This window comes from Cibotium barometz, chromosome 28 (genome assembly GCF_041138505.1).
Source record: "Cibotium barometz isolate CiBa-2024 chromosome 28, ASM4113850v1, whole genome shotgun sequence".
Lineage (NCBI taxonomy): Eukaryota > Viridiplantae > Streptophyta > Polypodiopsida > Cyatheales > Cibotiaceae > Cibotium > Cibotium barometz.
Genome location: NC_141073.1, coordinates 7,363,395 through 7,379,391, shown reverse-complemented (window position 1 = coordinate 7,379,391; position 15,997 = coordinate 7,363,395). Strand labels below are relative to the sequence as shown.

General features: G+C 49.6%; 1 protein-coding gene across 2 annotated transcripts in view; it reads left to right on the top strand.

The window, feature by feature from the left end:
* Positions 1-15,997, top strand: part of LOC147622442 (protein TIC 22, chloroplastic-like) — a 69,853-nt gene that overhangs the window by 35,403 nt on the left and 18,453 nt on the right. The gene's annotated exons all lie outside the window — the stretch shown is intronic.

The following is a 15,997-nucleotide window of genomic DNA, read 5'->3' as shown; positions in this document are numbered from 1 at the left end:
TTAATGATTTGGTAATTGTAGCTTGCTCAAAACACGAATAAGTTTTGGAAGGATACTCGATGGTTTTTTCTTTCAAGATGCCAAGTTAATGATGAGTATATTGGATGCCAAGTGCTACTCCAGGATCTTTAATTAGAGGCAATGTCCTTCCATGAAGCTAATGCCTTGGTGGTGGTCATGTGCCTTTTTTAGCTACTTCTGTTGTTCCTTTTTGTTGTACACAAAAATTGTGGAAGGATGGATTATAAAAGATTGCACGGATTAATACTAGTTCACTCAATCAAATGGCAATATTGAAAAGCTATTAAAATTTAAGTATGGGAAACTACCTAGGGGTCTCTACCATCTAACTTTTTTTTTTCCCCGAGAAAAGATCCTTTCATTAGTTATAAAAAAAACCGCCCATTGGGCTACAAATCCCTCTCCTGCTCATAAGAAGGCAGAGCAAAGAGCCAATCAAGGCAGCCAGGGAGACTCTCCCTAGGTGCAAAAAAGTACAAATAACAGTACAAATAACTGAGAGGCTATATCATACAATAGGGGCCTGTAGTGCTAGCGGGGGTACCCGTGTGTAGAGTATAGAAGGGGCCGCTGCGCCGAGTGGTGTGGAAGGCCTGGCGCTGCAAGATCGCTCGATCCGAGTCGCCCTGGATGCGGTCATACTGTCCTCGCAGGGTGTGAATCAACTCTTGCCAGATCCCTCGAAGAGTCTCTGCTGGTGGCGCCAGTCTCCCCTCAAAGGCCCTGAAGCAACGGGCTCTCCAGGTGAACCATATGGTGAGGCTGCTGAGGAGCTCCCATCGTAGATCCCTCTCCTGTGTCCAACCGGCGGACGAGAAATCCAGTGAAGGAACAAGGCGAGGTTGGCCCCTAATGAATCTGATGGCCTGGCTGTTCTGCTCCGTCTCGTATCCCAGAGCAGGCCTTGACGAAGTCGACCAAGCAGCGGCTCCCCACGTATACATGCTCTCTGGAGAGAGGGGGGCCAAAATGCGCAGCATCCTCAGCCAAATCTGTTGTGTCTGTGGACAGTCCCATAGGCAATGTCTATGTGTCTCCAATGGGTGGCCGCATCGGACGCAGGCCGACGGAAGGCCACTGTAGACAAGCCAGGTGCCAACTGCAGAGCCCCTGTGGGCAACCAGCCACTGGAAAGTCGAGATCCTGCGTGCCTGTCGGCTAGCCCAGAGCTTGGTCCAAAAATTCTCGAGGAACTCCTGTGAGGGTCCTTGTAGCCGCCAATGCTCCGATGCAGCTGGAGAGACCATCCTCCTCGTAGTCAAAATATGCCTCCCCAACCGAACAGTGTATTGGAAAAAGGTGATCTCTGTGGCCTCGGGGGACGCATAAGGATCATGCCACTCGTACTCGCCTGGGTCCCACTGCAGCCGGGCCAAGGGGCGCGCAGCATATGCCCATATGCGCCAATCAGAGTCCACATCTGCAGGGTCTGGATCAATATGCCACTTCCGAGAAGCGGCGGCCACTACCCGTATCCTTTGAAAGATGCACTCTGCAACCAAAGGTGACTCCGCCTCCACTCTTTGAAGTCTCCCCTCATCTTGTATCTCATAGTAGAGGCATCTACCATCCTCAGTGCAAGCTCTGACAGCAATCAGGATCTCCAACTGTGTAAAGGCTCCCATCCACCGCGGGGCCGTTGGCTCAAAAGGCGTGAACCACTCCTCAGTGAGTGCCTCCTGAATGTCATCCCTCATAATCAGCCCCCCTTTGAAGTGACTCAGCCTCGCCGCCTGGATCTCCTCCGGGAGACTGCAAAAGGCCTGCCAATCTCCAAAACTGCGTGCTGGGCCTGCCGCCAATGGTCCCCAGGCTAGACGAGGCCGAGAACCCAGCATATGACCCTGCTCTGTGCGTACCGCAAGGCTCCAGATAAGCGGCTGTCTGGCCCGCTCCTCATCACAAGTGGGAGGTCTCTGAGAAAGCCCCGGTCTCAACAGCTCCCAAGCTCGCAGGATGCTCAAGGCAAATCTGTCCTCCCATCCTCTATTGAGGCCTGTCCTCCTCATCTCTATGAAGATCCACCGTATCTCTGGTGCCCATGTGCCCCCTGCTGGGGGAGCTCTAGCCTGCAGCCGCTGAAATAGAAGCTCCTTCCAGGGCTCAGCGCCTGGAAGCAGCCCCCGAACCATAAGCTTCCCCAACAAGGCTCTACTCTGATCCGCTGGATCTATAATGCCCAAGCCCCCTTGGGCCAGCGGAAGAGTAATAACTGCCCAAGCAACGTTAGCCCGAGCCGGTTGACCATCCCACCCAGACCAAAGAAAGTTTCTGATCAGCCTCTGTACCTGGTTGATGCAAGAGCTCGAGAAGATCCAGCAAGACGTGATGTATCACATAGTCGCTAGAAGCACTTGATTTGTCACCACCACCCTCCCAGCCAAGGATAGCCGAGCTGTACTCCAATATAAAAGCTTCTTCCGAATGCTCAGAAGAAGCGGGGCGATCTGCTGCTCAGGTGACAAATCAAGTCCAATCTGGCATCCCAGATACCGCACTGTTGTGCCAGGAGGAATCCATCTAAAACTCGGGTCTGGGCTCGATGCCGGAGCGGGAGCGCTACTGATCCAAAAAGCCACTGTCTTGCGCCAATTGATCAATGCTCCCGAAGCCACACCAAAAGCCTGTAGTAGCGACTGCTCTGCCCTCTGTAGATTGGCCTCCTGGCCATGCAGAAACAATCCCGTGTCATCAGCAAACTCAGAATCGAGCAGGTCCTCACCCCGGACTGGGAGCTGGAGTCCTCTCAAACCAACCTCCTCTGCTGTCAGACACATGCTCATAGCCTCTGCAAAGAAGAGAAAAAGGAATGGGGCGAGAGGGCATCCCTGACGTACTGATCTGGTCAACTCAAAACTCGGCCCTTGTCCTCTTGCCATCAACACCTGGCTACGAGCTGTGGAATATAGAGCCGCCACTCCTCGAATCCAGTCTGGCTCAAAACCCAGGCGAAGCATAGTGCCCTCTAGGAAACCCCAATCGACTCTATCGTATGCCTTCTCAAAATCGAAAAGCATCATGACCAAGTCCTCACCGAGAAATCTAGCTCAGGCCGTCGCCTCGGAGAAGGTGAAAATGTTGTCAAGGATATTGCGCTCCTTGACGAATCTTGTCTGGGTAGCATGAATCAACTCTCCAAGGAAGGGCTGGATCCTCAAACTCAAGGCCTTTGCTAGGACCTTGTAGATAGTATTGAGGATCGTAATAGGCCTCCAATGCCGAATATCATCTGACACTCCCTCCCCCTTGGGGATAAGAAAGATCAAGCCCTTTGAAAACATCTGTGGCATCACCCCAGTGTCCAAAACATACTGAAAGCCCCTGCGGAGGCCTGGCCCCAAAAGGTCCCAATAGCGCATAAAAAAGGTAGGCGTCAATCCTTCCTCCCCAGGGCAACTATGATGCGGAAGGACCCTCAAAGCCTCAACAAGCTCATCCTCTGAAAGGGGCTCACCCAAAACTGTGCGCATACGATATGTGACCCTCCTCTGCACATGGGCCCACGCAGTCTGTCTGCAAGCATCACGTGCCTCCGTGGCTGGCTTCGCTGAAAGCAGGTCTCTATAGAACTCAGTGGCAATGGCTCTAATCTCCCCGGGCTCAGTGGCTAACGATCCGTCCTACCTCTTGAGCTGGCGTACTCCTGCTCGCGCATGGCGGGGTCCGGTGATCTCAAAAAACTCCCCAATCACTCTATCACCAAGCTACGTCCACTGAGAGGCCTGGCGAGGATAGTAGAACTCATGTCTCTGCTCCTCTGCCTCTCTAACCTCCTGGTGTGCCTGGCTCAGCTGGGACGCCACCCACCGCATGTAGGCAGCTGCTCCTGAAGACGTTGGAGCGAAGCAAGGCTACGTCTCAAGCGACGCTCCCGCTCTCGTGTCTCTCCTAGCCGTGTCAAGGCTGTAGCGTGCAAAAAAGAGCTGAGCTCGATGAGTCCCTGGGCACACTGGCCTGTTGCATCTAGGTCAGAGCTCTGGCTATCATGCCATATCCTCTCAATGTCCTCAGAAAGACTGGGATCTGTAAGTATCCTCTCTGGGATCCTCAACTGCAAGTTGGTCCCCCGTGTCCTCTCCTCAAGTGTCAAAATAACTGGCGCATGGTCTGAAAAAGAGGTGCCAGCGAGAATGCCAATGGAGCCACCACGCTCCCCGAACGTGTCGCCCACATAGAAGCGATCAATCCGTGATAGATTAGTCCCTCCCTGCTGGCGATCCGACCGAGAAAAACTAAGACTGTCCTGAGAGCGGGAGAAAGCCTCATGCTGCCATGCATCAGTGATCCGTAGTGTCACACAAAATCGCTCCCAAGCTGCAAGCTCCATGCCGTGCACTGTAACATGACTGCCTCCCACCCTATCGGCTGGGTCCTCAAGCATGTTGAAGTCTCCCCCGACACACCAATGTGCGGCCTCGGGCAATGCATCTGTAACAAGGGTCCAGAACGTTGCTCTGGCACTAGCATGGTTGGGTGCATAGACATTGAGCACACCAAAGTGCTCATCGTGCATCCTCAGAATAACATACTGTGCTCTACCAGGCACAATGACCCCGCGATCCACAATGGCCTGCCGCCATACATCCGCAATGACCAGACATACTCCTCCCTGCCCACCCAAGGGGCCAAAACCTGCAGACCAAAATGTGTCCCATCTACCAGGCATCACCAAACCATATCTCCGAATCGTGCTCTCACTCAAATGGTACTCCTGCATCATCAGAATATCAGTACTGCCCCCAACCAGGCATCTTTGAAGCTCCTGCCTCAAGCAACCACGATAACGTACATAGTGTGCGCCACCAAGGCCATGTACATTCCATGAGATGATCCTCATGGATGACCTGCTGAAGTGGAGGCTGTCTCAGCCATATGGCGGGCCTTCGCAAGCGGCTTGGATGGAGAGTAGTCCCCATGCGAGCGGCTACGAATCTGCCCAGCCAGTGTGCTGCAAGAGTCTCGGAACAGGCGCCAGTGGCTGTGTCCCATGGCGACTGCCTCCCGCTCAGAGAGAGAAACCTCATGTATGCATACATATCCAGGGTCTCGTGCTAGGTCTACCACTATGCGGACCACCAAATGTCGAATCCCGGAGGCATCCGCACTCCCGGTATCGAAGAAATGTGCCAACTCCCAGAGTCGGCCTATCACGTCTGTCATCTCCAGATCGCTCACATGGTGAGAAAACTCAACTGCCTGAGTCTTCAAAATACTAAGAGCGAGATCCAGAGTCCACTCCCGGTCGCTAGTACCGCAGAGAGGGAAGGAGAAGGCCACAGCTGAATCAAGTGCCTCCTCCCCTCGGGCCGGAGGTATCACCACATGAACTCTGATGGGTGCTGGCTCGTGGGGGCCCTCCGCTCCAAAGAGGCGTGTGAAGGAGTCGTCGAAAGCCTCCGAGCGCTGTCTAATGTCGAGACTACTCAGCGGACTGCGGATAGAGGATATCCGTGAAGCACGAATCGTGATGGTAGGTCTCCTCTGCGGGTTTGAGCCTTTGCTCTCCATGCTAGTGCACCCCGGTGTTAAGGCTCGCCGGACTGCAGGTGAGCACTAGGGTACTGCCAGTGCCTCCCGGGGAGCTGAGGCGAGCGGAGGGGGAGGAGGGGGTGGGGAGGGAGCCGCTAAAAAAGTGGGAGCGAGAACGGGAGGAGGCGAAGGTGGAAGCGAGGCGGGAGGGGGGGACGGGGGAGGGGGGGGGTGGGGGCGAAGGGGGGGGGGGTGCTGGCATCTCCTGATCCTCAGTCTGCGCTGGGGTCTCCTCCTAGAGGGGAGCAAAGCTGTTCCTCACTGGAACCCAGTGATGCTGAGGCTGTGACTGCTGCTGCGTCGGTCTCTGGGCATGCTGCTGTGGCTGTCTCCCTCTACGGCGCCCCTGTCCAGGCTGCCAATCCGAGGTCTCTGTGGACTGAGCAGGTGTCCCGGAGGCTGCCTGCCGAGCCGCATCTGTGGGCGGGCCATCGGGGGTTTGCTGCTGCAGTGAAGGTCGGGGTCTCCTGCGAGGGCAGGCCCTGGCCAGGTGGCCGACTTGCCTGCATATAAAACACTGGTTCGGGACCCCCGAAAACTCCTCTCTCTGATCGATCCATCCCCCCCCTATCCTAGGTAACTGAATGACCTTCGGAAGGGAGGAGATGTCAGGAACCAAAACTCTGACTGAAGGCAGGCCAGCTGCTCTAGCCACCACTGAAGCTGCTGTGGGGCTAGTCTCAAGCACTGAGCCCACCAATGATCCTATCCTAGAAAGGAGTGGAAGGTACTCGCGGCGGAGTCCAGGAAAGCAAACTGTGACATGGAATAGGCGCTCTCCCTGCTCGGCCGCTGCTGGGTCGAAACCATGCTGCCAAGGTTTGAAGAAGGCCCGAGCGCCCCTGATGTTAAGGGGACTCATGGCTAGGACCTGGACCACGCTCTGGGCTGTCTCGAACTCAATCTGGTAGTGTCCGCGGCCCAGTAACTGAACGTCCAGGATTTTGCCCACATCTGCAAGAAGGCGGGCCTGGAGAAGATCCCGGATCTCCCCTCTGCTGGGGCGAGTGCCAACTATACGGCAGATGGTGGAATGTGCTTGGAGGCGTTCCACCTTTGCGGCGAGGCTCGCTTCCTCTTCTGGCGAAAGAGAAAGCCTAATGGGCGTATCCTCAGGGGCGGGCGAGGGGGCTGCTGAAGAGTCCCTCTGAGGTGGGGCGGGAGGAACCTCCATCAGAGTCTGAAGCTGAGTCGAGGGCGAAGCAAAAAAACGGAGGGTCCTGCAAGAACCGAGCTGCACAAAAAAGGCGGAGCGGGGAGGGGAAAGAGGGGGAAGGGCGGAAGACAGGGGGAGGGGCGGAAGACAGAGGGGAAGGGACGGAAGACTGAGGGGGCGGAAAAAACAGAGGGGGAGGGGCGGAAGGCAGAGGTGAAAAAAAAAGGGGGGGGGGGGGGCAGTGGGGAACGAAAGGGGGGGGGGGCGGGGAGAGCGCGAAGGGGGGGCGGGACGCGGAGGAAGGGGGGGAAGCGGGGGGCGCAAAGGAAACGGGGCAGGCGGGCAGAAGGCGACGGGCGCGAAAGGGAGGGCGGGGGGCGCGAGAAACACAGGGGCGCGGAGGGGGGCGTGCGAGCAGGCGGGGAGAGGCAGTCACGAGGGCGGGGAGGGGGGGTGCGAGCAGGCGACAGTTCGAGCAGGGGGGTGGGGGCGAGAGCTTCAGCGAGCACCCTACCATCTAACTCTTACCAACCACGGTGAAGAGTAGTAGAGAGCGACTTGTGTTGTGACAGAAAAGCCTTTGCGCATGGCGTGTTGTCAGTATAATGGTGTCAATTAAGCCGTGCACACTTATTTCCCCTATCCTTAGCAGAAATTGTCATTTGGACCTCTCTTTAATGAGAGCTCAATACATGGGCAGTTATTACTAGCTTTACGTAGCTTAGCCTCTTTTTGCCCCTAAGAGGTTTGCATGGGCTCATTCTTGTGCTAAGCTCTCAACTCTAACTAGTAGTCCTATTATGACAAATGCTTTTGTACTAGAGTTGATCCATGTGACATCCTTGTGCTAAGCTCTCAACTCTAACTAGTAGTCCTATTATGACAAATGCTTTTGTACTAGAGTTGATCCATGTGACATCCTCTTTTCTTATCTTGGACTAGTGTGTAAGGTAATTATTCCCATTGCTAAGCTTGGAGCTAGATTTGGGAAATCGTGATTTGGTTCTACGTGTAGAAAATCTTCTGTTCATGTTGCCAAAAGTTTTTCCTCTGAGATAGATGAGGAACACAAAACTGATTTACGGAACTAATCGAGAATATCTGGATGGAATGGATTGTTTTAGAAGCTTGATCTACTGCTTAGGCCATGGAAAATGTTTGTTGTGAGTGTATATGACGTTGAACATTCAACAGTTGATGGGGATGGAGAACCTTAGGCAAATGCACAAGGGACTTTGGCCAAGTGTCGACAGATCTTTCTCCACAATTGTAACTATTTGGCCCTCCTAGCTCTTTCACATGGTGGAACACATGCCCGGACACTGGACATGTTGATTAAAGCATGGAAATAGGGATCATGAAGTTGGCACAAGGAAAAAGCACCAGTTTTTGTCAAAAAGCAAGAAAAAGCAAAAAGTCAAACTGAGTTGACCGTGAGCCAAGGCCACCATTGGAAAGAGGAGATTGAGCCAGATGAAAAAGCTAAAAGCTGCTTTTCCAAAAAAGCAGCAATAGGGCCAAAAAGCAAGGCCCTGAAGCTAGAAAAGCAAAATTAAAGAACTTTGATAAAAGATGAGTAATATTTTATTATTATCAAAAGACTAAGCAAATCAAAAAGCATTGCTTTTGGCAAAAAGCAAGGCCCTCCCCAAGTATAAAAGAAGCAAGAGCCCCTCTTGTCGAGCATCCAGCGAGTGGAGACCATCAAGAGCGAGGAGATCGTCTTCATTCTCATCATCTCCTCCTCTCGCTAGTTTGTTGGATTGCGCCACCATCTGCCGTCAGCCTCCTCTCCCTGCGCCGCAGCCGGATAGCCCGTTTGCGCTAGCCCCTGCTGCCGGTGCCATTGCTGATCCACTACTTGCTGCCGGCTTGCACTCAGCTTAGCGGGTTTGTGCCACCTGTGTGCCGTCTCAGCCGCCTGCTTTTTCTGCTCCGCCTGTAGCACCATTGTAGCCGTGCCACCAGCAGCCTCCCTTGACACCCGACATAAATTTGGCAAGCAGTCCATATATTCGCCTCTTGGTGCTAGTGCCCCATTGCCATCTGTGGATTCATCTTGGTGTTCTCTTTTTCGAGAAGCTTTTTGAGGTTTTTACTACAGCTTGGGCATTAAGTTTTGGACATCATCTAGACTTGGGATTTGATTCAGATACTAGATACTGGTACTAGCTTGGTGAGAGATTCTTGTGGGTCATCTCTGTGGTGAGCTCGACATCAGAGATCTTGTGCCTTGACATCCACACCGACCTAGATTTCTACATCGACATATTTGTTTGATTTTGTATTCACTGATTGTATTGGTCCTTGCTTGAAAAGCCCATGGATTGTTCTTGAATAAATTCTTGAAAGGGGACGTGGCTTGTTCCCCGCTCAGTGTGGTGTACTGTGCAAAGCTCCCTAATCCCCTCTCTCTCTCTCTCTCTCTCCCTCTTTCTATCTCTATTTCTTGGACATGTGGTTGAGTGTGTCACGGCACGCCTTGCTGGGCTTACATTGTATAGTGGTATTAGAGCAAGGATTTCTCTTGAGGAAATCTTTCTTGGGGTGATAGAGCCATGTCAAGAGAAGAGGGAGACCAAGGGCCTAATGAAGTAAACAAGTATGAGGCCGATCCAAGACTCCAAGTTGGGAACCAAGGCTGACGATCCATTTCTCATGAGACTGCGGTCATGTCATTAGCAGAGTACCAAGATTTTCAGCAGCTCAGACAATTTCTCCAAGACAAAATCCCTTGCTTGGAGAGCCAAGAAGGAACAAGACTATAGAAGGGCTTAAATGTTTGAAGATTTCATCAAGGATCAGGCCACCGAAGGCGAAGGAGTTGAAGCTGCTAAAGCTTATCTTTTGGCCAAAGGAGTCTCTACTACAGAAAGATCTCGAGCTACCCGTTTCGCTTCTCGTGGAGGAGACAGGGAGGCTATCCTAGGCGGGTTCTCTCTGATGCTGCACCATCGGGTCAAATAAGGGAAAAGAAGGCAAAGGAACCTTCAACAATCGGCAAAGTGGACTTCAAGCCGCGAGAAAAGGACGTCAAGTTCAATGTTTTTTATGGAAAGCGGGATACCCAAAAAACCTTATCCTTTATCATGTAATTATACTCCCATTTCACCACTAATGGAAATGCGTAAGTTTGTGAATGGATTGCAACCTAAGCTTATGCAAGCAGTGTACATGGTGATTGAATGTGCAGCGGAAGAAGGGAAAGTGGAAACACAGGAGAGAGAGTGAGAGAGAGAGAGATGGAGAGGAAACACAGGTGAGAACGTGCTCTCAATATCATCACCAAAAGGAATACATGTCCCGAGCAAGAGGGGAGAACCTTGTATGTGAGGAGCTGCAGCTAGACAAGCTAGGCAAGCAATGAAGATATGCTGGAGGTATGCCGGCTATATATACACCTACATGAAGGCAGCTGACTGGAGATAAAATACCTACACGACCCGGAAAATACCCGGGACCATAAATGGGAAATAATTATGGGTAAAATATATGTGAGGGGTGACCAGCCCCTCTGACTAACATGGTTAGCCCTAGACGCTAAAATAGGACACCAAATAGGAAGCCAGCAAGTAGGGGATGATGTCTAACACCCCCTCTCAGCACCGAATGCTGAGTGAACTCCAAGAAGCCAGAGACGCCGTCCTTGATCAAAGATGAAAGACTGCAGAAACAGGTACCAAGAAAGCTCCACAAGCAATCTCCTCAGCAACTCAGCTACAAAAGCAACAGAACAAGCTGCCAGGTACACTGGAAGAAAACAACCATATAGGCTGCGACGTGCTGCTCCAAATAATGGTTCCAAACCCAAGTGTAAGAACACTCCCTGAAGTCGAATGTCGTGTATCCAGCCTGGAGAAGGTATGAAAAACCTCATAACCAACCAAGATCAGATCCTGTATATAATCAATCCTGGGAGAAGCAAACTGCTCCTCATTAGAACCCTGAAAAGAAAGAGAGTCAATCTGCTTTAACTGTGTACTAAGAGTAGCCAAATGTTGTATAAAAGCATTCTCTGAAAAGGTCGACATCGCAAGATGTAAAGACTCTGTAGAAAAGATGGGGTCCATCTGCTCAAACTCCATAACATGAGTTGTCCAATGCTGTACATAAGTACACACCACTGAGGTAGGCATTGCAAGATGAAAGGACTCCACATCCCCCTCTGGAAAAAAATATCGTCGGACTGGTACAAGCCCAACTTGATTCTGATCCAAATCCAAAAAACTCTGGAAGTACCACTTCGCCCCAGGCACGGTTAGCAACCACAGATCCAAAGCATCCCACTCGGTCCAAAAAAGCATCCTCCAAAACAACAAGCCTGCAGAACTAGCAGGGGGAGGGGCATCCTTAGAAGCATCACAAAGAGAGGCAGAGGTAGACTCCTCACAATGAGGAAGGGAAGCAGGAATATAAATAGTAGTGGTAATAAAGTCCTCAAAAGCATCATAGATAGCAGAAGATTGTTCCAGAAGTAGAACTAGATCCCAAGAATCAACAACAAATAAAGGATCCATGTGAAAGGATCACACCGTAAGGGCAAAACACCCTCCTTGTTCTGCAAACACTGCAAAGAACACAAGCTCAGACAAAATAAACTCTGCTCAAGATCTTTGAAAAGATCACTGCTCTCCTCCAAAAAACTGTAAACTCCTGTCACAGAAGAAAGTCTCCACAGATAAAAATAGCTCCCGAAACTGATCCTCAAGTGAAGTAGCTGGAGATAGGCCTCCTCTGAGTGTAGAAAACTCCCGTGGGAAGCAAAATGCAGCCAAAACACTGCTAGCCAGCAAAAAATAGCACTCCACCGCCAACAGAAGGCAAGGAACATATAGAAACCGGGAAACCGTGTAGGCCAGGAACAAAACACAGGTATAGATGCTCCAAAATCATCAAACGCTGACTGAAATCTGAAATTCAGAATCCTCCTCAAGTACCAAACTGCCTCCAAAGCCACAATCCAAACAAGAAACCCCCTTTGCAAGTGATCTGTGTCCACTGGAGAAGAAAACGCAGCCAAACAAGGGCTACAAACTTGAAAATTCAGGTCAACCAGTGTCCACACCTCCTATGAGGAAAAACGCTGAAGAGAAGGTACCTTTGGGTCCAATAGATGAAGCCCAGGTGAAGGTAGAGCTACCAGCAAGAGTGGTTCAGAAAAACGCAGCAACCATGGCTGCAAATCTGAAAAACGCAGAGGTAAAAGGGGCTGTAGAATAGGCTGAGTATGGAAATGCTGAAGCCTTAGATCAAGAACTGCTGCTAATTAAGGGGGGGGGGGAGATGGCACGAGATAACCAGAAGGGATAGGCAAAAGGGGAGCCTAGAGAGCTCCAAGAACAGGGCGTGGGAAAGCAAGCCCAAACAGGCCAAAAACGCAGCCTGTTGGGACAGCTATGTTGCTGCCTAGACCTGAAAAAAAAGTCGCCTGAGAACCTTGGAAGGTGCCGCCAGAAGGGCAGGTATGCTGTCCTGAAAAAAAAACGCGCCTGTCAAGCCGCATAGAGGCTGCCAGCTGATGCCCTAATGAAGAGGGACTGCAGCCCATTGACTTTGGGAAGACTCAAGAGTCAGCTCTTGAAGAATTGAAACGCAAGCTTCAATGCAAAAAACGCAGATCTATCCATAGGTAGAAAAAACGCCGAAATCAATCGGTAGAGGAGGGAGCATCCATCAGTGACGATCACCGGCGCTCTGATACCATGATAGAATGTGTAGCAGAAGAAGGGAAAGTGGAAACACAGGAGAGAGAGTGAGAGAGAGAGAGATGGAGAGGAAACACAGGTGAGAACCTGCTCTCAATATCATCACCAAAAGGAATACATGTCCCGAGCAAGAGGGGAGAACCTCGTATGTGAGGGACTGCAGCTAGACAAGCTAGGCAAGCAATGAAGATATGAGGGAGGCATGCCGGCTATATATACACCTACATGAAGGCAACCGACTGGAGATAAAATACCTACATGACCCGGAAAATACCCGGGACCATAAAATGGGGAATAAATATGGGTAAAATATATGTGAGGGGTGACCAGCCCCTCTGACTAACATGGTCAGTCCTAGAGGCTAAAATAAGACACCAAATAGGAAGCCAATAAGTAGCGGATGATGTCTAACACATGGTTGGTCGAAAGACCTTGGAGGAAGCATAGGACGAAGCTCTACAAGCCGAGGCCTTGCACATGTCTTGGATGGTGGGCAAAACGAAGAACGACAATCGAGATCCATCCCAAAGAAGAGGTTCAAAGCAGGATCTCAATCAAAGAACGAGCCACTAGAGAAGAAAGATAGGAGTGGGGATAGACCTCCACTTTTCCGAAAGAAGTTATCTCGCAAGAAACTTGAAGAGTATGTCAAGGAAGGGAAGTGCTTCCAATGTGGGAAGAAGGGACACATGGCTGTAAAATGTCCCGACAAGCCAAACCAAGAAACCAAGCCGTCCCAAACTAATGCATTACCAAAGAAACTTCAACACCAAGATGATACACCGCCAGAGAGAAGGCAACTTTTCAAGGCTTGGGGCAAAGTGGCCAACCAACCTGTGCTTATTTATTTTGATAGTGGTGCTACCCACCACTATATTCATCCTCGAGTGGTTGAAGCTATGAACCTCTCTCCAGATAGGTTCGGAGCTCCTATTTTTGCAGGTGCCGCTTTCGAGGGAATGTCAGCGGAAGTTTCGGGAAAGCTTCGTTTATAGATTGGGGATTATGTGGACCATGAGAACTTTGTTGTTGGCAAAATTGGACATTGTGATGTAATCTTGGGTATGCCTTGGCATAAGAATATAGATCCGGCCATTGACTGGGCTGGAAACAAGATTAGGGTTCCTTATAAAGGCAAGAATGTAACTTTTGATGCAGGAGTTGAGGGGAATTCTATTTCACTCATCAATCATGTACGGTTTCCTAAGCAATAAAGCAATCTATTTCTTCGTACTTGGTATATGTCAGAGATCCAAAGGCATCTGACAGTGAGATAAATTACTCCCAACTCTTGATCATGAAAAGAAAGATTTCCTAAAGAAACAAGAATATTGTTTTGTAGATACTCTTCCAAGAGAGTTACTTCCAAAGAGACGAGAAGATCATCGGATTGACATCATGCCAGGCAGTTCACCTCCTAACCGACCTCCGTATCGTGTGAGTTAGGCACAACATTAGGAGATTATGAAGGAAGTGCATGAGTTATTGGAGAAGGGTTTGATCAGACCTAGTTCATCACCCTTTTGTTCTCCAGTTTTATTGGTTTAGAAAAAGGATGGTTCTTGGCGTATGTGTATTGATTACAAAGCTCTTAACAAGATCACTGTGAGAAGAATAAGTTTCCTATTCCTCGGATTGATGACATCCTAGATAGATTGGATGGAGCCACCATCTTTAGCAAGATTGACTTGAAGAGTGGTTACTATCAAGTTAGGATTGTTCCAGAGGACATTCACAAGACCGCATTCAGGGAGATGGTTTCAGGGAAACATTGTTTATGGCTCCCTTTATTGGGATAGATTATATCTATGGAGATTTCTTTCTTGGACGAGATTTATATAGATATTGGGCTTCACAAGCAATTTCTATGGACGAATCTGTCCGAGTTTATAGAGAAGAAATCTTTGGATATCTCATGGATATGATGCTTTTATGGATAAAGTCCACCTCTACTCCAAGGTGTGTGGTTAGCACGGAGTATGTGGTAAGAGTTATGGTATACAGGAATTATGGTATACAGGTCTATGGATTCCTGGACTTCTTTTCTAGGAATTTGGATCTATCCTCAGGTTTATGGATTATTCTTTATGGCTCCCTTTATTTGGGATGCATTGGACTTATGGAACTCATGGTTCAAATACCTTGTGTAGTGTTCTCGTCTTACGTGCTCTCTTGAAGATTGTTTCTACCATGTGTGGGTGGAACAATAAAGAGCAGATGGAAGGGAACATGGACACTTCAAAGAGTAGTGACAAGCACAACATACCTTGTGTAGTGTTCTCTTGTCCTACGTGCTCTCTTGAAGATTGTTTCTACCATGTGTGGGTGGAACAATAGAGAGCAGATGGAAGGGAACACGGGCACCTGAGAGGGTAGTGTGAGTTGGTGGCCGAAATGCCTATAAACTATGTGTAGCAGAAATGCTTATGGAACACCAGGCTATCTATGCCTGCGAGTGATTGTTTTATCTTGTTACTTGAGTCCACCTCTCATCCAAGGTGTGGTCAGAGTACCAACACGGAGTGCAAGTGGTAAAGTGGACATGATACCTGTTTGGCAAGGATCTTATGTGTACGCTAAGGGTCATGTGGATTGGCACATGTTTGTTTGCTTTGAGCTTGGACTATGATATCTCGACTTATGGGACTGTTTTGTCTCGCCCATTTATTTGGGACATGGATTTATTTATCTTTATGCCATATTAGAATCACTATCTCCCCATATAGAGGCCAAGAGGTTCATTGTTCATCTCACCATGCATGTGGATTCATGTTGGGATTGTGAGAGGGCAATTCAATGAACAATCCACCATACACATGGATTCGTGTTGCGATTGTGGAGTGAGTGTTTCATTGTTTCTACACCATGCTTGTTGATCAGAGTTGGGATTGTATGGGAGAACATGGGAACTGTTGGGATTGGGAGAAAGGATTGCCAGAACTATGGAGAACCAGCTTTTCTGTCATCATGGTTTGTGCTCTTGAATGGCACCAGTTTGTGAGTTTCTTGTGCATGGCACTTATTTAAGTGTCTTAGCACCAGGTTGGTGATTTTCATTGGCATATGATTATCTCATTGATATTGGTGATTGAGACACAATTGGCTTTTGTGCGTGTGTCTACCATATCTTCCATGGAATTCTCGCCCATTTATTTTGGGACATGATTTTGATATTGGTATTATGGAGACTTATTTAGTCTCACTCATTTCTTTGGGAGATGGATTCTTCCATTATATTGGATTTTTGAGACTGTCTCGTCTCGCCCACTCGATGGGACATGATTATATCTTGAATATATGGCTTGAAGCTTAAAGTTACAGACAACTTTTAAGAAGTTGGGAAGGATGTCACCAGCTTGGACATTTCCCAGTATGAAAGGAGTCTGGTGGACTCCAAGATGTCTAAATATTTGGAAAGTACAAGCTTTGGGAATGGGGGATTATCCTAGAATACAAAGGACCACACTCCTAAAATTTAGGAGAGTTGCTATTTTTGGCCGGACTCCGATGGAAATTCTGTTTGCGTCATTACATCTGGAATTGAGCAGATGCCAAGAATTGGCAAAGTGTCTATGACAAAATGTCT